At 39.4% G+C, this 23,280-nt stretch overlaps 1 long non-coding RNA gene across 1 annotated transcript; it reads right to left on the bottom strand.

The window, feature by feature from the left end:
• Positions 1-542: 542 nt before the first annotated feature.
• On the bottom strand, positions 543-22,348 carry LOC128910736 (uncharacterized). Its single transcript, XR_008466847.1, has 3 exons — positions 22,315-22,348; positions 8,618-8,715; positions 543-613 (listed from the first exon to the last, which is right to left on the bottom strand). It is a non-coding gene; the product is annotated as an uncharacterized LOC128910736 (long non-coding RNA).
• Positions 22,349-23,280: the final 932 nt, after the last annotated feature.

Genomic DNA, 23,280 nt, shown 5'->3' with positions numbered 1-23,280 from the left:
TTTGTACTATCTGTTTATATTATACAGATTTCAGCTTGTGGTTCTGTCAAACCGGGGTTATAGCAATGTGGGAATTTGGTAAGAGTTTTAGACAGATCAAAGGGAGGGAGAAAAAAAAAGACATGAACATTCAGAATTTGGCCAGTAACAAAAGCAAACTAGAGCTTTTTTTCTGTTGATTGTATTGCCCTTCTGAGCAGAAATAACAAGACGAAGGCAGAGAAGAAACTTTGTGCAAACGCTTATAGATGTTAAGATATCACAAAGCCTTGAAATTCTGCTGTCTTGAGACTTTTTTAACCTACTGTTGCTTTTGTCTGTGAATTAAGACTACTCCCCTTGCCCAGGAAAAGCAAATACTGGGATCTGAATGCTTTACAACTTTATGCTAGAAGAGGCCACAGATGGGGACGCAGTTTGATCAATGTGGGAGGGATCAGCCCAAAATAACAGTAAGATATATTATACCATCAAAAAATGGCATGTCTGGAAGGAAATTTTTGAGCATAAATTAATACTGACCTTAGCCAGAATAACTTGCTCTCTTCAACATCTGCAGCTGTGTAGTTACTAGGGAGTCATCTGGCTTCATATGCTTTTTCACATCTGTGTACTAAATCAGAGATAGAAATAAAAAAATCTAGCACAAAGGGACTTTATATGGATTTGTGACACTCCCTGAGGGACTTGGGATCTTTAAACTAACAAAGATATTACAATGGGACACAGGTATAATATTCTCTTTGTGACAGGTATAACATTGGTCTAACATTGGTGCCTGTTCCATTGTGCAATGGAAAAACTATATCTGTTTTCCTCTGATGAGCTCTCTGAAACTTCCAAACATGGGTAAACAGAACTACAGTTTATGAGACAATAAGTTTGGCATACATGCATGAAAGTTCATACTTCTGGGATGAGCAAAATGAATAAACTCGAATCATATTAATTGCCTTACAACACCATGTGTGAGTGAAAGCAACAGTGGGAACAGACTGGGAGAGGACAGAGAGACTCTCGCATTTTAGCTCATACAGTATTTTCAACATTCTTCATCATTTTCAACATTGCTAGCAACTTCCAAAGACTAAACTGTGAAGCCTTAATAGAAGTGGGCATGACAGGGTTATTCAACAGGAGTAACAACATTTTTCAGCATGTAGCATGTGAGCTAGTGAAGTGAGTGGTATGTTGTATTTCCCCTGCCTGCATCATCTCAGGTTATGTTATGGTCCAGTCTAAATGACAAGGTGATGAAATTGCATAGGTGTAACATGCCTTTATTTCAGCAGCATGCATGACACAAAGTACTAAAATCCCTAAAGTATAACAGTCTTGAATAATACAGTTCTAAATCTTCAGGTGTCAGTGGGATATTCGTGTGTTACTGCCCCATGCTTGCAAAATACAGGAGTTGTTCATAAATTATGTCCTGAGTGTGTATAAAATAACGCAGACAAATCAAAATGCAATAGTTTTTGCCCTCATTTTGAACAGCTGAACTTTTAATTTATAAAAAAATTTGCATTCCTTTGTATCTTTATAGTATCAAACTACATTTTAGATTAAAATAAAGGTGACATTTCAAATGGGCAGTGCAAATTTAATGTACTAAGAGATTTAAGGACACAAAGCCAGAAATACATAACCAAAATCATACAAACATGTATGCGTCCACAGACATAAACAAAAAAAGTCAACTTCAATTTATAGTCATTAGGCAAGGTGAAGAAATTCTGTGTGATTCCCTCTGGAGAGCCACCAATACAACTTTTACCTTATAGCAAGAAAATAATGCGCTCGTACAGGAAGAAGAATAGAGAAGGGGATTGTAGCATGAGCTAAACAAAAGTAGTGGTGACAGATGTGAAAGGTAATAGAGGTATCCTTACATGGCAGAAAACTATTTTCTATTGAATTTATTTTCTGCTGGATTAGCATAACATAACAGCTCAGACAAATGTCAGCACTAGTGCAAAAGAAGGGCTGCAGCAGCAAGGTTGGTTTAGACGACTGAAAAAGGAGCCATTGCTTTGGATACTGTCTGATAAGCTAGAAGGCCACCACTCAGAAGCAATGGTGGTCTCGGTCATGTGTCATTCAGATTCAGAGTGATCCTGGCAAAAGCTCAGGAGGAAGTTGCTTGGCCTACACTGTAACATGCGAATGGAGAGTCTAAGGGCACTAAAAGCACAGGGTGGGCAAGCACACTGCTGCTGAGAGCAGAAAAAACTTCAGTCAGGATCAGAACACTCCACGGGGCAATGAAACAATCAGGAGCTGGTACAAATAGGAACTTGTATGCCACAGCAGCACGCTCCTTGGCAAGCAGTGCTCAGCATTGCTCCACAGGCATAGCCTTCCAAAAATAAGCCTTTCAATGTACAAAAAGGCTACCGTATAGAGTTCGTGTCCTCGGTTCCACAGAGGACAGGGAGTGGAAGTGCTTGGCAGCAGACGGTATGGCACAGCTAAATTCTCTAGAGTGGGCAGAGTCTGAAGGAACCTAACAGCTTTGTTGAAGGAAACCAGCAAGCTGTTTTGACTGAGGATATGCTTTCTAAATAGCTCTAATACCATGCAGTAGTATTTTCATCATTATCATTAGTAATGTGGAAATATGAGCCTACCTCTCGCTATTTGTTTCTTTAGTGAAAAAGTTCTTCTCTTCTTGCTTCTTATAAGATAGTGGACCTTGCCCAAAGATGGTCTGTTTCTAAAAGCATTTTATAGCACAGTAAAACTGTGTGTACAGGGCCAACCTGGCTTAAGCTGATGTTAAGGATGAGGTCTGCTCGTGGAATGAATACTTTGGATTTGGGCTTACTTAGCCCAAGTTTTGATTGACTTATAATTTGTTATATCTCATAGCTCCAAGACTCACAAAATACATCTTTAAATTGCCCTAAATTCTAGTCTGTGATTCCAAGGGTTAATTTGAAAACACACACATTGAATTTATGGAGCAGATTACTTAGAGCAAGAGAATGCAGAAGTGTGATTACAAATCTAAAGTGAATTTAAATTTTAAAATTAATTTTCCTCATTGTTTTTCTTGACCCTTCTTTTTTTCCATGAACACTGAAGCAGTTCTTGTATACGTGTATACAGATAGCAAATTTCAGCGTCCTCCAGGAACAGCAACAGAAGCTCAATCTATTTTCACATCCAAGGATCGGTATGATGTTAAAATAGTGTATCTGTCCAATAACAGTAAACTAAACATTGTCATAAAACAAATAACAAAGAGCTTCATAAATGTGCATAAAATGTTGTAAAAAAATTTCCAGTTCAGAGGAAATAAACCAACAAAACACATAACTAGAAGAAGGCTACTGTAGTTGGTCTCATTTTTATGGTGAACTTTTCACTGAATTGCAGTAAAGGGGTTGTAATGTGGCAAAGCGAGGGTTTTTTCCAACCATAAATAGAAAACCAGTTATCCTAAATACTTGTATACAAGGCCACGGCTGGCGTGAGGTTTCCCTGAACATAGTGTTTGGTGGGAGGCTTAGTGATCACTGCTTCTGCTCGCACCCGCAGTGTCACTGCTTATTCTCTCTTTCTGACTGCAGCTCACTGGGACATCCCTGCAGGTTACAGCCATACAGACACTTCTTTCAGGGGCTCAGCTGTTGTCCCATTCCTCTTCCAACCCCACCACCTCATTCCTACCCTCTGCTGCCTCCTCAGTCATGTCATGACAATTCTTTGTGGGGTAGCTTATCAATCAGGGCTATTTTTAAGAGAAAGTGTGATTTGTACTCAGCTCAGCAGCTCATGTGTAGGCTACATTCACATCATCAGTCCAGCTTTTCCACTTTTTCCTCTATGCTCCTTAGTCTTGTGTAATCTAAAATTCAAGCCATTAAACTTCAGCCATTACAGCCAACACTAAAACACATCCAACAACCTCTTAATATCTACAAAGTTCTTTCAAGTAAATCCAGCATTTCTTGAGAAGTTAAATCTGGTTGGTTTGTGATGATTTGGAACTGAAAACAGACAGCCTGGGTAACTGGAACTTAAAAATGCAAAATCGACAGTGAATCCAGTTTAGTTTTTGGCATCGTATTGTGTTTGTTTCAGCAGTAATAACAGTTATTATGTTTTAAAACAAATATCTAGCAACCAAACAGGTCAGATGTATTTCAAAAAGCAAAAACCAGTGTATTTTTTTCCACTTGTTTGACAAGGTGATTCATTTACACACTCCTTACTAAATCATAGGGTGTTTTTAATAGGAGGAGAAATCCGGGATTGCCTGAGATGGATAACTGGGTCAAGTTACCCTTTGGAAGAAGTCAGCGAACAAAATGTGAAACAGAGAAATCCATTGCCTTCCCCCTTTGAGCTTCATGCAAATATGCTCTGGAAACTCGGTATGTCTCATTTTCTAGGCTCAACCACAGTATCAGACCTCCAGGGATGTACTTTCACTAACACCTTAAGCAGTCACTGCTGCTGAAAAAAAAAGCCCCAGTCTTTTCCTCCACTCCCATACCCCACTCCTTCCTGCCCCCTTGCCGCTCATCTGTAATGCTGATCTTAGTTAAAGCTAAACAATGGTTTTGTTGGTTTGGCTTTGATGCCTGGCGCAGTTCATCAGCTGGCTGTGCAAATACTAGTGCTGGCACAAGGAAGGAGGTGGTGGGGAAGCAAAAAATAAGAGCCAGGTGGGATTCCAGCAGGGTTAGCTCTGGGTGCAGCTAGAAGATGCAGCCGAGCCAATTTAATAGCTTGCTGCTGCCAAAAACATCAGCCCCACACCCTCCTTTCCCTCTCCTCTACACCTGCCTGCAGCTATGGAGCCAGGTCCTTCCTTCTGCAGCTCTAAAGCCCAAGTAACCTTGCAGTGTGCCAGCTCAGCTCATCAAACCATGGGACAACTGTTGTAGTGTTTTAACTGCACGAGAGCTGGAATGGCTCAACTGAAGGATCGGAGGAATAGCAGAGCCAGGGCAAGAGAATGGTAAGGAGTGCATGGCCAGCAGCAGGGAGGCAGGTTGAGGGGGCGGACAGAAGAACCACCCCCTTTCAGCAGCAATGACCTGTTAGTTTGGCTCAACTGGATCTTCTGACTTCACCCTTGCACTGTTCTGGGCAGCAGTGCTGGCTTATGTCAGCTAAAAGTGTTGTGAAACAACATCCTATGTCTCATTTCAGCCATGTAGGTAAGCAAGACTTCAATAAGCAATTCACATACTTCATACTTAGAGTTAAGAATATGCTGATACACATTTTGCATTAAAGCTCTATCTCAGGAGCCACATATAATTTCACAGGAAGCCCAACAAATGGCCTTCAGAGAGGTTTGCTGCTCTGCATTTCAAAAATGTGGACCATTTATGCCAGTAGCAGTTCTCTCCTGAATGATAGCTTTAAGCACTTGTTATTGATTTAAATTTTGAACTAGTTTGTTTTGATTCAAAACATCATTACACCTACAACTTCATTTGTGTTGAGTTACTGTCCAAGTCTTCATATAAATTACTTCATCAGCTCACCAGAGGTCCGAGGCTGTGGTTCCCTGTGCAGACACTGCTGGCTGCAGGAACACCCAGCATCCCCCTTCTTTTTGTCCTGACCTCATGCTGCTGCATTCTGTCCCTTCAGCTTTGCCACTTTGTGGGGCAACACTGCAAAGTGGGTAACCAAACATAGACACAATAAAAATAGTACAGTTGCCCCCTTTTATTTTTTTGGGGAGGTAGTGCCTCAGGCTGTAGTTTCAGCAGTAATACTGGCTTATTGTATAGCCAAACACCATAATTTCCCCCTTACACACACACAGTTTATACCTGCCCACGTTTCACTTATAGCATCCTCTCCCTTGCGTCAGCGTGCACGGCTATGCTGGGAATGGGAATAAAGGACCTCTCAAGCTGTAACGTAGTCTAGGAAAGAAAAAGAACAAAAGGCACTTAATTCCCTTCTCTGGTTCACAGCAAAGGTACACAGATAGTGTGATACACCGATATGACTGAGGCCATGGTTAAACAGATGTTTGTAGGCATTTTGCTTACAGAGATCCCCACTGTTCCTTTCACTTCCCCAGTGACATATTCCCATCCTTGAGCTTTTTCCTGCATTGTGCCAGAAAACAGGCAATTTGAGTTCTATGTTACAGTCTGTAATAGCAGATAGCTCTAGAAACAGAAATTCTCTGCCACCTTGTTATTTATGCAGGCATTTTGTATTTTAACCAAGCCAAGGTTTAAAACAGTCCCAGAACTCACCCATACAGTCAGAAAACAATCAATGGCATCTGAATTCGCAGTGACCTTCTTAAGAAGATCATCCAGCATGGAAAAGAAAAGCTACTGAGCAAGAGCGAAGCACCCTCTGCACTACCAACAGGCACAACAGGCTGTCTTGGGTGCCCCAGGCATTATTGGCTTTGGCAGAGCAGACCGTGCCATATCTGAACCAGTTAAACTGGCTCCAGAAGTACCGCAGGAGCCCACAGGCAGGTAGTTGTTCATCTGACTGGGATGGACACAGAAGCTGCAAATAGTGTTGGAGGTTTTTTCCCATTACTGTTGTCATTTTTGATTGCCAGGGTCGGTGGGCTGACAAGTACGAGTGCAAAGTATGAGAGCTGAGAAGATGGTAATTCTGCTGTGTCCAAATATTACACCTCTGGTGAAATCTGCACAGCGGCAGGTTCTGCATAGCACTGATTTCTGCACAGCGAGTATGACAGTCAGTGTACTCTGACGATGAGTTGGCCAACAGTGTTTTCACAGTGCATGTTAGGTGAAGGGATTGCAGTTATCTTATAAACGCTGGTGGCTTTGTTGCGTCTGTGATAGTTTTCCTGATGATGAAATAGGGTTCCTAGTCTGATAAGGAAGAGGTGGGGCATATAATTAACCAACCAAGTAGCTGGGAGCAAGTCCTGGAGTATTTGTGTAATGGTTCCTTGGGTGGACTGTACTTGTTTGGGAGAGACAGTTTCTGCTCTTTATTAAACAAACAGTAAGGATAATTTACATGTCAACACCGTTAACTATTTCAGCAATAGTGAGGAGATAAAGTGACAGATCTGCTCAATTAACTGTGAGCAATGTCTCATTTTTGTGCCACAATTAAATGGTATTTGGGAGATACCCTGATTTCTGTGCCTCCCAAGAAAGAAGTTCAGTGGAAATCAGAACATATTCAAGCCAAATCAAGATGCCCAGGCAAGCAAAGTAGCAACACAAGCTACAGCCTTCTCATGACCCATGTGAATGGGGCTTATTTTGTGAATGGGACTTAAAAGAGAGTGGTCAACTTGTCTCTGGACTCCACTGCTGTCAGAACAGCTTTGCTTTGCTAAACGTTCCAAAAATATTCAACCCCTTTGTGGAAATGAAGTTACACAAGATGGGGTTAGAGGATCCAGCAGCTCACAGCTCACCACTGCTGCTCACCTAGTCTCCCTGCTCTTCCCCCAGCAGTGTGAGTACTCTGTTTACCTGCTGCTGTCCTCAGAGCTTGTCAGACCCGTTTCCTGAGCCAGTTCAAATCACTAATCTAGAAGAAAGGCGATCCAAGAAAAAAAAAAAAGGAGGTGTCTAGTCTTTTACTGGGCAAGTGATCTGAACAAAGAGTGTAAGAGCATACAACATACATCAGAAATGATTCAAAGGTGGGGGCAGAACACACCGCTGAGAGTGATGGAAGTGGGGAGTTAGTTTTCAGTAATTATCTTCCTACTACGCAGAGCCCATTAAGATTCAAGGTTCCTCCCTTTCCTTTATATCACCTGCCCCAAACTAGTCCAGTTTTGCCTTTAGTGCAATAATACAGTGGCTATTTTACTGCTTGTTGGTGAGTGAATTCTAACACGGTTTAGATTTCCAATACTGACACGGCAAACTTCATTAGCATGTTCATGGGATTAGATAATTAGGTTGAAGCTAGCTAAGATGTTCAAAAATTCATCTTTTATCCAAGTTTAGACAAGCACATCTAAAGACTGAGAGATTCCACGGGCTCATATACTGATTTTACCAATAAAGAGGTGATAATTCACTGAATCATACTTTTGCATTCTCAGGTACAGCAAATGAGGAAGAAGGTATTAGCAAGAGATCGGTGATGGTGGGAAAAGCAATTTGCAAATTGCAAAATTACAAATTGCAAAAGAAACTGATGTCAGTAAGAAGGAAAGAGGAACTTGTAAATACTCTAATCTAGCCACTGTGGAAGAGTAGTTTAGGATCCTAAATGATACAGATTCACAGAACTATATGGATTTCACAGAAAAACTGGCATAAAGTATTCCTCTGCTCCTGCCTCTGACTGTAGCTTCCACACCATAGTAGCCCACTGAAGCAGGTGGGACATCTGATCTATTTTAAATAACAAAAATGCAGGTCTTGTAAGGTATTCCAAAAAGCTGCATTTGTTCACTGAGCTGCCTCAGAAGAACTGGGGTGTATTTCCTAACCACTCTGTATCACAAAAAGACAACCTTGCAATCAAGACAAAGTCATCACTATTGTTTGACAGCAGGTCACAGTGGTGCGTTGCTTACATAAAAGGTTTTAGGTCAAAGTACTTTAAGACAACCAAACATCGTTTCTGGGGAAACAAAGACACAGAAAATTGCTTCTTCCATCCCTACCTAGCCAGAAAGCTGTTCCACTTTTTCATTTAAGCTAGCTACTGACCAGTGGTTTCTTCACCTCCGGCCTTGCTTCCCAAAACAGCCTTCACCAGTTGCTGAAAGAGAGAAAAAGGAGTTCAAGGCTGATACAACCTTTAGATAACATACAGTTCAGCTTTGGGAAGCTTTCCAACTCCTGTTTGTTCTTTAAAAATATTGTTCACATTTTCAGTGCTTTTCTCATCTTTGTTCTGTTCCTGTTTATTCATACCTCTGTTTCCTTGCCTGCCCCAACTCGGGTGTTCAGTTCTCCAAGTGAAACAGTGCACACTTTCTGTTCTCCCTGCCCCGAGTCTTTGCATGTAAAAGTATATAGCAAAGTATGTGCAGGCTCCATCCAGGCAAAGCTCTTCAAATCCTCCTGCCCGTGTTACAGCAGGGGCCCCTTGCACCTCTAGCTGGTTCTCTGTGCTCTGCAGAGCCTCATCAAAGCACTGCCTCCAGGGCCTTCCCCTCATTTCCCTAATACCCGCATCTTCTGCTTGCAAAGGCACCTCCTGAGACGACTGCCTATTGCCCTACAGCCCTTGCCCTTCATAGCTCCGTTCCACAGCTGCCATGCCCAAACCGGTGAGCCTGGGCTCTGGCAGAAGGGGAAGCACTGCTGTGCTTCCAGCATGGAGGCAACAGCGTGGCTTAGCCTGGCCTAGGAGAGGGAAGAGCACAGAGGCAAAGGAGACAGTTTCTTCCCAGTTCATTAGCACTGCTGCCTGTTCAGAAGGCAGCTCAGCCCCAACTGCAACCTTCTTCCCATTCACCTCCTTCCCAGCCATCCTGAGAGGGATCACAAAATTGTCACACTCTTTGCAAAACTGCCAGAAAGAAAGAAATTTTTGTGTGGGGTTAGGGAACTGGAGAATGAGAGAGAATGAGGAGGGAAAAGACAAAGGCTGGATAGAATACTTGTGGCCTTCCTGCATCCTCACTGTGGGAGCCACTCCTTCACACCCCATCCAACATGAGCATCTGCTAGCATCACAGGCTAGTGTAACAACAGAGCTTTGTGTTAACCTTTTTAACATAATATTTGATGTTTGTCACCATTTTCTCTGACTCTAGCCACTTGAAAGCAAAGGCTTTTTCTATGAGCCATGTTATACCCCAGTTTCAACTTAGTGTGCTATCTACTGTCACATACTCTCTCCACTCAGCTGCCTTTCCCTCTTCTCTTTTCCCACTTCTCTTTTCTCCTCTCCCAGGATATGCGTACTATTTTCTCTCCCTCTTTAAAGCTTCTTCAAATATTAGGCAGACCTCCCTGGGGAGGCGATACCCTTTCCCAACAGAAGTGCAAGACTGAAATACACATAAGATCAGTGTCCTGCTGGGAATATGGAGTGTTGTCCTTAGCGAGACAGTGGCCTGGCACTTAAAAGCTGTCTATGAGGTTTGTATCACTTTGTCATAATCCTTTTCCTCTTCTTGGCAGAGGAATATCCTCTAAAAAAGACCACAGTCAGTATCAGAAAACCAAAATGGGAATATTACTTTCAGTTACTACAGAGTTTTCACTAAGCTAGCAAAATTATAATTCTGTGTTATATAAGTCAAATGGAAATCATCCACCTGGAAAAGGCAATTGCTTCTGAAAACTGAAGAGAAATACTCTTTCACTTTAACATAAAATGCTATCCACTGAACACAACTTTGGTAAATTTAAGGGAGTCAGACCCCTATATCTCTTCACAGCTTGGAGGAGAGATGCTACCACAAGACTTGAGTCTGTAAAGGTGACTGTCAGGAAATGTAATTAATCATCCTTCCTTTTCTCTCACATTACAATCTACCCCAGTTCTGTGTCAGCTATCTTTGTGATGCTCACAACAAACTTCTCCCTTGGTTATATTTATATGTTCCTGTAGAACATTAACAAAATGTCATGCTTTTCTTGAGAACTCTGTTAACAGTTAATTACTCATGATAACTACTAAAGCGTTGAAGTGTTTGCTTTACTAGGCTCTACAAAGATACATTTTAAATGCCAGAGGATAAGCTAGTTACAATGAGAAGTTTGTTGTTTATTTTGATTTTTTTAAAACAAATCTACAGTTTGGATGCTGTGGTATGCAATTAGGCAGATAGGTTTAGCCTGGTGAACATGAAAAACTTGAACAGACTATTCCCATTTTCCACACAAATCTATTTTTAATGCAAAGAACTACGGATATAATTCTTGTTAGAAATAATGGATATTAACTTTAAAAAAATCTTTGTAAGTCAAAATGAATAGTATATGCCCCTATTTTTCCAGCCCGATGTGCAATATATTTCACCCCATTAGCATTGCTAGAAATCACAAAATTCCTTTGCATCCTGGAGAAAGTTATTCTCATAGGGCAACACTTTGTTACTCTTATGCTGCAAGTCACCAGCCCCATCCTACAAGACATAAGTGTGAGTAAGACAAGATTGGCTCTCCCTCCTATTAAAGACAAAAAAACCCACAGCAAAATTGTCAGCCCCTCACTGTTAGACTTCAGAAGGTATTCCCAAATCTAAGCCCACTGATATTCTAAAAAGTTCATAGCCTATAATGATTTTGCCTGTAATAGCTATCAGATAAACTTTAACCATTTTTTAACATAAACATAATTAAGCCTGCCTTCCAAAATTAATCAACTCACGCACAGCCTCATCAGATGTTATTCCTGCTTATAAATGCAGCAACTGAAGTTGAAAGACCAAATGATTTGCCCACAATTATTCATTAAATCAGTGGCAGAGCTGGTGCTGGAAAATAAGACCTTTTTGGGTCCCAAAAAACAGGCCCTAATTACAAATCATGATGACCTACCTATGTACGGTATGTATGAATGATATAACCATGCAGATGTAGGAAGTGACTTTAATCTGACTGCGAACGAAATGGAAGCCAACCTTTCTCCAGGGAGTTTTCAAATCACAGAAAGTTCCTGGTAAAACTCTTAATCCCTCATGTTTCAAAGAAAATGCTGTATGCTGCTGTACTAAATAAAGATAAAATTAACACAAACAGCATTTTGAATGCAACAGAAGACATTCATACCAAATGAACACAAACTTTAATCTGGTCACTAGGCTATAAACTGGTACAGTGAAAACAGATCAGAGCAAAGAACTTGTCAGGCATCAGTACAGTTGACAGTAGTTTACCCTGAAGTATCTATGTAGACTTGCATTTGCAATGCCGTTGCTAGATGTATCTCCAGGGCAATTACATGCAAAAGCCTTTTATTTTTTGTCCACTTCAGTGCTTTCAGAAAGGGCAAACCAATTGCTTCTTTACTTCTTCTGCCACTCATTTCCTAGTAAAAAACCCATAGACTACATAAAAAAAAAAAAAACAGAGCGCAAGCCAAGGTATCTGAATGTACCTGAAATGTATCTGAATGTACCCGAATGTATCTGAAAACGTGGGTAGGACTGCCAGCACCCAAGAGGGGTGTTGGATGCTGTCTCTCTTCACACTGTGATCTGTGGTCTGATATGCCATTCCCTAGAGAGACAGCTGTTTGTTAGAACTGAATATTCCTATTAAATCCCACTGCAAACCTCCCCTCAGCAGATGGGGCTGGTGATGGCATTTCCATGCTACTTCTTAACCAGCTTCTGAAGTGATCACTGCTGAACAATGTGAGCTGCTCCTTCTTGTAGGCCCTGTGCAAATGTTGGGGAGTAACTGAAAAAAAAAATCACCACTCAGTTGGAAGACTATATTGATAAAATTAAATTTTACACCTTTGTAGAACTCCGAAAATTCTTTGCAAAAAGATGAATATTAAAATTCATCTGTTCTTGCAACAGAGACCAGTAATAGCCAGTAAGGACAGGGGACATTTTAAGTAAAGACACAGAAGGAGATAAAAAAAAAGATCTTTTTTCCCCCCCAGTGAAAAGCAAGCATTTGTATTTTTGCTCTTCAGTTTAGTTGCAAAACCTTTGTTCTGACATTCTGAGAGTGCCAGGGGTAATCAGGTGTGTTGAATTTATTTTCTTTATGCTTTTTTTGATTTCTTATACCTCTGTCAGGTATTTGGCTCCCTCTCTAAAAAAGTTCTGATCTGTTGGGTCTATCATTCAGAAATCTCTCCATAATAATCTCTTGAATTCCTTCTATTTCTGCTACACTTTACAATATAATAAAGCAAGGTTTGCGGGAAGAGGTAATGTCTTTTATTAGAACAAGTGTTAGAGATGGGAAGAACACCCAAGCTTTCAAATATAAGAGACGGGACTCCTTTTTGATGTAGACAGTATTTCAACTGAGCAAAGACTCCCATGTGAGTATCAATGAGCTAAAGAAGGAATTAAAATATGTTTGTTTATTGAGAAGACTTGAATTATTTTTTATTTTAGAAAGTTTGTATTTAAGCAAGTCTTCACAAAAGCATTAAGTAGTGTGAACTTTACCAACACTTTTTGTTAAATGCTTAATCCACACCCACATCAAAACAAAGACAGTAGGCTGAGCTTTTTACATATGAGAAGGTGACTTTTCACACATAACCTTAACAGTAAACCTTTTGCTTTTTTCAGGGTAATACAAAGCTCCAAGATAATAAAGTGTCCTTAATTTACATATCTTCCAAGAAGTGGAAATTACAAAACTACAGACAACAAACATTGGCTAATCAGTCTGGGGAAAAGGTGCAAAGGGAAACTCAGAATTGAGTTTGTTTAAAAGCTACAACAGGCAGAAAGGACCTTGAGCTATGAATGCTTTTGTTTTGCTAATCTACCTAATGTTCTAGTGACACACAAAAAAATAATCCTTGAATGAATGATTCTGACTTTGTACTAGTCTGGATTGAGCAGCTCCTTCTTTAAAAAAAATCCAATACTTGGTTTATATTTACACAAGTCTTCCTGAAGACCTGTTTTCTTAAACAAGTCTTTATATGGGAAAAAAAACCATTGATTTTGTAGTCATCATGCGAGTAACTTCTATACAAGTCAGCAGGGCCTTGCCTACTGTGAGATTTTTTGAACCTGTAACTCTTAATCAGTATAGCTGTCAGCTGAAGAGCCTGAGGAAGCTGTCATACAGACAATATTCAAATGTAGTTGTGTTTTTCCCACAGTGCTGTTGAAAGGAAACCCTTTTGTTAGCAAAGCCTGAGACATTAGTATCTTGAAATGGAAACAAATAGAGTGAAGAAGGCTGTCCTAACCCGGTAACAACTTTGCAAGTGCAATGTGTCCTCAGAGCTGAAACTGCACACCACCACCGATTTTTAAATCTCTCTCACAAATATGGGTTAGAAGTGTTAAGAGTTTGTGGGAAAGTTTTTCTTCAGTGTAGACCACGGCTTGATGTTTATTCATATGCTGTAGTAAGCAAATGAGAAACTAAGCACCTTGTAAATGGTGCATCATTTCGACTACTTGATCCACTCTACTGACAGAACAGTTTGGCGTAATTGCTGGCATACATAATATTTTCAAATGACAATTCTCCAAACAAGCCAGGGCCTGAGCTAACAGCAGTAAAAGGTGAAGAGAAGCTGCCTATGTATTCAGTTGAATTCTAGATTATTAAATGCTACAGACAATTAAGATTTATAGTTGATACTGTCCACAACATAAATGCATTCCTCTACCTTCAGTACATCCAGTTGCACAGCATGTACTGGAATCTATCTTCAGCTGTTGCTTTAGATGTGAAAGCTAATTTCTCTGCTATACTCTTTCCCTGCAATTTGACCACAACTGTCTTGAAACGGGCCCCAAATATTCTCAATGCTGCTTCTACATGTAGTTTTGATTTAACATTGGTTGTATCACTCAGCTCATGCTGGTACTTGTGAGTCATGTCAGGCAGTTCCTAGTAAAGTAGCTTCAGCTCCATGTACATCTGTGTATCTTCGCTTGTAAGACAGGCAGGAGTACACATACGGTTGCCTTGCTAATAGGAAAAATACTTCATCAAGAGTGACTGGCAAAAACAATGAACAGCACTTTAAAGAAATCCAAGAGACACCAAAGTAAGGCCAGTAACAAAGGTCTAGGGCTTTCAGCAACCTTTCAGTATTACGCTGATGCCAGGATATTATCCTGGGATTGAGATGGAGAGCCTAAATTTTCAAACATGACTATTTTGTTTTGGCATCTCAGTGTTTGGCTGTCAAATTCCAAACAATTAGCTGCCACCACAATTAAAAAGCACCTTTTGTAGAAGCAGTCAGGCAATCAAAGATACAGTGACAGCAAGGAGACTGATGGCAAGAGGGACCCACAGAGCAGGATAGCCGGTCAATATACATTTAGCGGCTGCAGATATGCCAGCTCGGAAGAAAAACTACAGCCTGTTTTAGCTAAAACTAGAGTTTTAGCTGTGAGCAGCCTGTAGTGGCATAAGCAGCACCGTGGAGCTGATCAGGGTGCCCACAGGGAAGAGCTGTACAGACACAAAAGAAAGATATCTGTGTGTAAAAAGAAGCCTGCACAGCACAAACTATGAGCTGTTCTTGATGTATCTGTTTATACCTGGTTTCAGAATAAAAGTTCAGCATCAAAAGTATTTTCCCTATTGCCAAAAAGACGCACTTTTCATTTTTATCCTAAACCTTCCAAAGGTGTGATGCCTACAAAATTTGCCAACACTAATGCACAAAACAGGTTCTGAAACCTTAATTCTTTTTCCATTGTAGGAGAAAATTCAGCTTTCCTATCCTGTAATGCTGTTTGGAACAACAAAATCTTGTAATCAGTAATACCATACATAATGCAACTGTAGGTCTTTTGAATATTTGGCCTGTATTACTGAGGTCAGCCAGGTAGTTACTATGAGTGCTCTCTGCTCCACCTGGTCAAACTGCATCTTGTGTTACTGAGGTGCTCCTTCCTGATATCTTTTACGGAGCTTGCTGTAGCCTCATGCTCTGGTTGATGGTGTCACAGGTTGCCTTCCCTGCAATCCCATGGCATATAGCTATATTCTTCTTTCCAGAAGTAAATTTCTGACAGAGAACCGCAAATAACCTGTTAACTCTCGGAAAAATCTGTGGCAGCTCTTCCACCTCAGTGATTTATTTTTTTTTAATCATGCCATATTTTCAAGGCTCTCTTTGTAAGGAGAAAGAGTAGAAACATTCTAAAATCTCTTTCATCTTCCAGGCCTCACAAATTAGAGAGAATAGGCAGCCACAGGCTTTGGGAAGCTACAGAATGCTAGGCTCTACTTCCAGCTGATACTTTATCTTCCTACTCTGACTACTAGGAAAGGTAATAACTGTGATCATAGTTATAATGATTTTGCTGTCAGACCAAAAAAGCTTCCACAGCAGCACATCCAGACTGCAGACCAATATAATCTAATCAATAATATATGAAAAAGATACCTATATGGCTAAAAGAAGACTAGGATTGACAACTTTCTAGAGATGTGTTCCAGACTGTATTTTTTCTTTCCCAAATTAGAGTTTAGGATCATGCAAAGTAGCCATTTCTCTTAAATACAGTAAACATGCCACTGATGGTGACAGCTTTCCTTCTGGAAAGGTGCTACCAGCACCCCTATATACCACTCAGAGCATGTACTAACCCTCTCTGTTAACTGTACATCCATTGTCTAGGTAACTCGTATGATTTGAGTACAACAAGAATAATGAATTCGATGCATACGGGGTGAGCATACTCCAGATGAGCAGGTACTTGCTAGAATTTTGATACCTCCCATTTCAACAATAATGTATCTCTCCCCTCCTTGTGGTTACTAAGCTAAAGGCACAGTCTGAGAATGAGAGCTTCTTTGTTTTCACCACAATGATGGAATTCTGGGTTTAGGCTGAACCACTGTCCTCTTGTCAGCTGTGATTATTTTGTGACAAGGCCCACTACAGGGAAGGTAAGGATGGGCTCTTAATACATAAGAGATTTTTCCTTTATCATTAAGAGTTTCAGAAAGCTGAGGAGTTCCTGAACTTTTTAAGAATTACTAATGAAATATCTCTTTATTCTTTGTCCTAATGTAAACAAAATCATTATACGATCACAGTGTCGCTGAGCATATCTTTCTCCCAACCTGAATACTTTCTGCATCCATGGGACAACTGCAGCTAGATTTGAGAAAGCACAGATGTCTCAAGGCAATTACATTCCTACTAAGTTTTATGAAGAAATGGAATGCACAAAAAGACTCTGAAAACCTCTTCGTTTGTATGCCTATCAGGTATGTATCAGGGAAAGGCTGAAGCACGAAATTATTAAACAACTTGGAATCCACAGGGTCCTCTGTGGATATTGTCCTGAGACTTTGCCTTAGCTATGAGAAAAATAAACCTCGGTCAGATCTTGCACATTCTTGGACACCATGTCAAACAACAACAAGATGCAAACCGACAGGAAAACTAATCCCAGCATTCAGCTAAATACAACCCCAGCCCATCTCATTCCAGCACAAGGCCTGAATAACATAGTCATTATTTTCCTGGGTTTTGACCTTGAATAGTCAGGTTTATCTTACTGTGTTCCCTTTGGCCTTGGCACACCAGCTTTCTGAATTAATTTCCAAATCCAGCATGCGATGACTCTGTTTGTACTGGCACATCATACCCTCACTTATCATCTGAATGGGGCAACACTGGTGAACTATTTAGAATCCCCTAGTACAGTGCTGCAAGGGTCACCTGAATTTCCAGTTTGTTTTGAATGTGATGGCAGACTAGCTGAGAAGATTAACAAGCAGATACCACTGTCTCCTTATTCCTATTGTCTTTATCCTAAGCATTTGTGGCCACTGTTGCTCCAAAATGGAAGTTAGGCTACATGCATTAGTCTGTCTTCATGTGAGTAGTTCCTATGTTCAAGTATTCTAACTATGTTCTAAATTACTTTCTAGGTCTTCATCAGCCTCTAATTTTAGCCTATCTGTCCAGAGTTTGTGTCATAAGCCATACCTGTTGCTTTCTGCAGCTTCTATATTGGGATATCCTCCTGTTTTTCTGTTAACACTTAAAAAAAACATAATTCATGTAGTGAAATTATACACTGTGGAAATACCTAGAGTATTTATAATGTGAAATAATATTTTTAGCCTTAAGCAAAGATTTTGCTCAAATCACATTGTCAGTGTAGTTTGTGCAAGGTCACTTTTTGCAACCTGAGAAACAGGAAAAAAAATAGTGTCACTGTATATAATGGTGAAGATTAAGAGAGAAGCACCTTTTCAGAATGCCACTGTTTTTACATGACCTAAATTGTTGTTAGCATAAAGTGATGGGGAGTTTCCATTAATATCTCTCTTCTTTTTAAAATCTAGTTTATACGAGCAAGTAGAAGTTTTTAATTAGACAAGCCAACAAAACATGGACAAAGCATGGACGCCACTGCAGGACTGCATGAGAAAAGCGAATAGTGCAGCTATTCTGGAAAGGTTTTGATGGTGTAAGCCTGGAATGACTCCCCACTGTGACATTTTTATTCCACAAAATCATTGATTTATTTTGGAAGACAGTACACAGATGCACAATTACCCTGAATAGCTATTCTGGCCAACAACGCTAGGCGGGCAAGCATGGAGCGTGATTTTCAGAGCCATATGCAGTTTTATTGTTGTCTGGGTCACTTCAAAATCTGTGGGAAGATCATGGTCTAAATCTCTCAACTCTCTACACAAAAGCTCAAGTCTGTAGCTAGAGCAGTATGAAGTGTTTCAATTTTTGCTAGCAGGATGTTTTTTCAGCTTATTTGAAAATGTAAACCCCTTTCTTAAAACCTATTAGTTTTACATATGGATTAAAACCAAAAGAAAATAAGCTGGAAAATGTTCATAGGTTTTCCTCTTCATATTTTAACTAGCTAAAGAATTAAGTGAACTTTGATAAACTTCAGTTAACATTTTATACTGAAAACAAAAGTGATTGTGTCTGTGCATGTGTGAAACAGTAAGGAGTTTCAAGATAACTTAATCTTTCTGACAATTTTTTAAAGCAGTTCCATGAATAGGCCCAGAGTGTAAAACAATTTTCAGCCGGTGAGCCAGAGAGTTGCTGGAACTTGTGGAATTCAAGTCGTCTCTGGACTGCTTCCAGGGGGTCACAGAAAGATAAGGAAAAAAAACAGCAAATGAAAGTCTGCTACCCAGATAGCTGCACAGTCATAAGAAATGTTTTGTGAATCTGCAAATAGGGAAGCTGATCTAAAATGTTATCAACAGTTAAAGAGGAGACACCTGTGCCTGTACAAAGTCCATATACAGAAACATCTGAAGAAGTTTGCAAAGTCACTGTTGTGTGTTAGCCTTGAATCCTACCAGTATCAATTAAAATATCAATGCTGTTAAAGAGCTTGTCACTACTAGTTATCAGTTTTAGTTGGGACATAACAAAATTTTTCAGTGTTACTGCTTTTTCAGGAAAATGAACAGGCTAGACCCGGGATAATACATAATAAACCCTAAGGGGTTTATTCTTTATAACTTGTAACACCATGTAGGCAACAAGTTTTAAAAGCCACATGCTTAAGTCAAGAATGAAGGGATAAAACAAACAGAAAAATACCTGTCATAACCTATATGTTCATGTTGTTCTATATTTATATTCTTCTCAGAGGCCACAGCTGTATTTACACCAGAATTTCTGGGACTAACAAATAAGTTTCATCTCTTCCACAAATATGTACATATATTTGTCTTAACTGGTTTTGACAAAATTAGATAAACAGCAAAAGTAGTAGTAGATGTGAATGCAACAGCTAGGTATAAACTCCTCTGTAGTTGGGTACATATTAAAAGATTCTAAGCTTTAAGTTTAAAACACTGTAGAACGGATACATTTTTTTCATTAACCATGGCACATAACCAAACCTCAGCAGTAAGGTTAAGATTGTGATAGTCAAGAAGACATCCCAATATTTTTAGATGCACAAATGAATTAAAAAAAAATAATCTCAACAAGCTCCTATAAACAAGCTAAAAAAAAAAAGAGAGTGCTATCAGAAGACCGGACATATCAGAAGGTGGATTTTGCATAGGATTAACCACTTAGAAAGCTTAAGAATGAAAAGCATATTCACCCTAGTGTAGCTGAGAACTCTGTCTTCTATTCAACAAATCATTTAAAAAGCCTGTATGAGATTTACTGGAGCTAATGAGATTTAAAATGCTTAACTTCATACTCAGATTCATATTGTTTTCTGAGTTGGCATCTTTCATAATGAGGGAATTTGTTTAAAAAAGGAGAGAAATAAACAGTTCATACAATCTTCATGGATGCAAATCCTGTATGCAGCTTACCTTTCACTGAACTGAGTAAATTGCAGAATAATCCAAACCTTATTTGTGCATTTATTGAAAGTGAGCTGTGGTAGCAGAAACACACATCTAGAGACAGAAATAGCTGTCAACTCATTTAGATCTGTCATGCAGAACTCATATATACATACATAGATAGCCATTTTTATACTGATAAACATTCTTTGAAACAGCCTGTTCGCGGGATAAGAAGACACAGTCCTGTTAATACCTTGGCACTTCTGTTTCCAACCAATTAAAAAAAGCCACTAGACTTTGCCTTCAGTTTCATGCAACCACAGAAATATAATCACAATTGCTAATAATATACTACACTAAAGTCTCTCTTGCAGCTTTGTGGTATTTCAGCCAGAACTCATACACTGTTTTAAGAAAATTCCTAGTTATTTTGGTTATAAAGAAAATCACCATAATATGAAACAGTCCTCTGTATTTTTGGTTGTTTCCAGACTTGTCAATGTAGCTATATCCTTGGTGTAACTTTTTTTAATGTAATAAACACTTTGGATCTTTATTTTATGGCAAGCATATTGTTTTTAAGGAATTATGTAAAAATTAACATTAATAAAGGATACTGATAACTGGGAAGAGTAATTAAGAAACGGTGTGTACTACTATCTTGAGCCATCCTAGGCTAGTATTGGCTCTAAACTCAAAAATGACACGACCAGTGCTAGCATTTTTACAAGTTTTGTTATCCATAGACTATCTGCATAGAGTTGGAAGCCACTAAAAGAAGAGCTAGAAAGAAATGTTATTGCATTTTGTATAACTCATCAACCTCCACTTCTCCCTACATCTCTTGACATGCAGAGCATTGGAAAAGGTAGTCCCTTTGAAGAAAACTGAGAACTTATGTACATGGCATATGTACAGCAGATAAGCTGAAGAGAGACTCTACTCTATTCAGAACAAAAAAAAAAAAAGACCAACCAGTACCTAGGCTGACAAAGTAAGTTTTACAACCATACTACTTAACATACACCTATATCTATGATACACCTAAATAGTCATTGTAATTGCTGACATTATGTTTGTGAGATAAAGAAGTCCAGTGTAAAAATCAGTATCTAAGAGATGCAGACTAAGCCCCCCCCCCCGCCAAAAGCCACAGAAATTAGGTAGTTAAAAAAAGAGTGCATTTCAATTCTGAGACTACATGACAATAGCAGCTTTTAGGATGTTAAATTATATGTTTAACAAACACAGCCTTTTTTTGGAATTTAGCAAGAACTTATAGGAGGAAATGTTTATGGCCTGTGATGGCAATGGCAGCTGCCCCACATAGTTAAATGTGGAAGTCCATATGGAAAAGGTGGTATGTGTGGGTTTTGTGGTCTTTTTAGGGCTTGATACAGCAACAGTGGTGTTAAGCAGGGGGGTGGGCAAATGCTCCCCATCCCATAACCAAAGTACAGGTTATGCTCATACTGTCACCAAAGCAACCTGATTAGTTCCAGAAATAGCTCTTGTTCTCCACTGACACTACCCAGGGTCTGGGTTCCTAACACAGGTATTCTGAGCCATTCTGATGGGCTATCTGCATTCTAGGTGTTGTAAATGCTAAGCTAGGCCTTCATGGCTAAATAGGCGTCCCTTAGTATCTAAAAAAATGTTTGATATGAATTAAAAGAAACACTGTCAGGAAGTTTATGTATGCATCTCTTCTGATTGACACGTATATATGGCAAATGCCGGCTTAACAGAAGTGCTCCTTGTGTTATGAATTCCAGTTATTTGTCTCAGTCACTAAAGTAAGCTTTTGATTTCTTACTGTTAGTCAAGACTGACTTCTTGCAAGATAGTTACTTTTATTATGGAATTCCTTAAAGATGTATTTTTACATTTATACAGTCATTTATAAGAGCAGCAGCATACAATAAGGAATGTAGTAGCACACACTGGTATAGTTTACAGTTTGTCCATTAGCCAGGTGTGTTACAAGCAACAATAATATTCATGCCAATTAGCTCAAGTATCGCCATTTTCTCAAAGGATAATCTGCTCCAAGTACATGAATAAGCTTCATCTCTAGATATGTTCAAATCTCAATAATTATCACACTTGAAGAATGGGAAAGCAAGGAAAATTGTCTGTTTCGTTAAGGAGATCTGGAAGGAGTGTCATAAATACAGCAGCAAAAAAGTAACTTTTGAAGAAAAAGATTTGACTGATGTCCTGGAGGGTGCCACATTTAGTCAGTAGCACTAGCACTATTTCCTTTCTCCTAACCACTAAGCCACAACTATAAAAACGAAACCACTTAGCATTCGCCTAGACTCCAGTTATATCTCTGTCCTAACATATTCTGTCCTCTGATGCTAGAAAAAACCCTTAAATTACCTTGTGCTCATGTTGACTTCCGTAAAACTTAATCTGTAAGAGACACTTTCTAGAGATAAGGGGTAATTTCAGAGATACTTACTAGGCTTCACTCACAGCAGCAGCTCTGTCATTCCATCCACAACCATAAAAAGTGCCGAGACTCATGTCCTGATCACTCCTCTGAAAGTAAGTCAAATAAATAGCCACTAGCATTTGGTTTCTGATGAGGTAAACTGCTTACACATAGCAGTCTGGCTCTTCTGACACTTCTGGGACTGACACAGATGGTGAGTCAAAGTGCTTTCAAATAGTAGCTATATGCTCATGGAGTCCCTGTTTTTCAGACTCTATTTTCCATTAAGAATAGATGTTTTAAAAATACTTGCATCTCTTCTACTTTAAAGAGACATCAGGAAAGCCTGTCAGCAATTTACTGTGAGGACAGAAGGGAGGGGAATTCAATTGTTCATACCAGATTATCACCAACTATCACACACAATGTGCTGTAAGGTATAAGGCTGGAAACAAATTTGTGTTACTTATCACAGAGGTCAAACTCAATTGCTTAACGATATGGCCACACTGATGTAGCTGCTGAATAAAGACCATGATTTGGACTGTGCTTATTAGACTTGTATTTACAAGCAATTCAGGATAATAGGAGCAAAAACCTGCTTACTGTACAGCTACCTGGTATTACATGTATCTATGCTTACAGAAGAGAAAGTTGACAGAGCAGTTAAAACGTATCTGTATACATTATTCATGTCCATTTATCTGTCAGAAGATACAGCTAAAATCCTCTCAATAACTACTTTCAATATTGATTAAAATAGTGTGCATGTTTTACCATAACTAGATACAATCTTTTATGTACTCAATAAGCAAAACTCGATAGCTCGCTGGTGAATTACCACTGCTGAATTGCTCACAGGTAAATTAGTCAAGTTTATTTAAAAGAGGGAGCAAAATTTCGGCTATCTTTAAGTTACTTTATAAGCATCGTAGGAACCTTACTTCTAAACTGTAACTGCCATAGCACTGCCACTCTATATTGACAAGTTTC

This window comes from Rissa tridactyla, chromosome 5 (assembly GCF_028500815.1).
Source record: "Rissa tridactyla isolate bRisTri1 chromosome 5, bRisTri1.patW.cur.20221130, whole genome shotgun sequence".
Classification (NCBI taxonomy): Eukaryota; Metazoa; Chordata; class Aves; order Charadriiformes; family Laridae; genus Rissa; species Rissa tridactyla.
Note: the sequence above shows the minus strand (reverse complement) of the source record. Positions and strands in the feature narration are given on the sequence as shown.